This window comes from Frankliniella occidentalis, unplaced genomic scaffold (assembly GCF_000697945.3).
Source record: "Frankliniella occidentalis isolate FOCC.00 unplaced genomic scaffold, Focc_3.1 Scaffold21, whole genome shotgun sequence".
Lineage (NCBI taxonomy): Eukaryota > Metazoa > Arthropoda > Insecta > Thysanoptera > Thripidae > Frankliniella > Frankliniella occidentalis.
Window position 1 is genome coordinate 1035331 of NW_026267151.1, and position 1126 is coordinate 1036456.

Genomic DNA, 1126 nt, shown 5'->3' on the forward strand with positions numbered 1-1126 from the left:
ATGTGGTAATAAGATAGATTTGATTTGCATGTCAACATTTCAAGCACTCACTCTATTAAGTAAAGATAATTTAAAAATAAATAATACTGCACTCACATCTTGCCGGGGCACACGGGGCCACTAGGACACGGCCACGCCGGGGATAGGTGATCTCCGGGCGATTAGTATTCATCGATTCAAAATCACACCTCAGTAAAAGCTGACAAAGCACCAATGCGAACTAAATGCGCATTGAATGCGCCAGGAATTTCAACGCATTTCAATGCTCATTAACCAAAGCGGTGCTTCAGGGGAGATTTAGCCCAATGTCATCATGGTGTATAACTACCCAAATTCTAATCCGTGACGACCTAACGATCTCTACGTTTGGCTCCAATAATTGTTTAAAATGTTTTAAAATGTGCTGGTAAATGGTAAGCTCTTTTCCCAGTGGTCATCCTTTCCTTCAGAAGAAACCAAGTCAGTCAAATGGTACGACGGCAGCCGGGTTAAAAAAATAACCTTTTCCCCTCCATTCTCAATCGCGTGAGATCGCCGGGCAGATCAGTTCAGTTGTGGCGGCGGAGCGGAGGGGGAGAGGAGAGGGGGGAGGGGAGCTGTAGACTTCCCTCGTGGATCGCGCAAAAATAATTTGCCTGCCGTCGATCTCATGTAGCGTATTTGCTAGTGGAATATTTTCCCCTTTCTCTTTCTTCCGATTGGATCTCGTAAAGGGCCGGGCGGGCGGCTCGGCTGCGACCCACGCGAGAGGGAGATTCCGCCGAGGTATGAAGTGGGACGATTCGGCACGATTACGCGAGTTACCATGCGAACCATCCCACAGCTTCATGGGGGGCCCGGCCGTGGTGTGGTCTCTGGGTAGAGGCAAGTCGCCAGGAGTTCCCTGCATGACAGGCGAGCCCCAGCGCATACGGTGCTTCCGCTCAGTCATACCAGTCATCCGGATAAAGAACGGGGGGGGGGTCCTCGGATGCTTAAGTTTGGCCGTTTCTTTCGAATTCACCCGTGGTGCTCTGGAGGAACACGAGACAGCCAGCATGCAGGTCACAACCTCGGGCTCTCGCTCTCGGGCTGCCTCACCCGTTGCCAGGCGTGATCAGCCTGCGGACAGCTCGAGCGCGATGAC

At 51.8% G+C, this 1126-nt stretch overlaps 1 protein-coding gene across 1 annotated transcript in view; it reads right to left on the minus strand.

The window, feature by feature from the left end:
• Positions 1-1126, minus strand: part of LOC113204544 (mucin-2-like) — a 63844-nt gene that overhangs the window by 1978 nt on the left and 60740 nt on the right. The gene's annotated exons all lie outside the window — the stretch shown is intronic.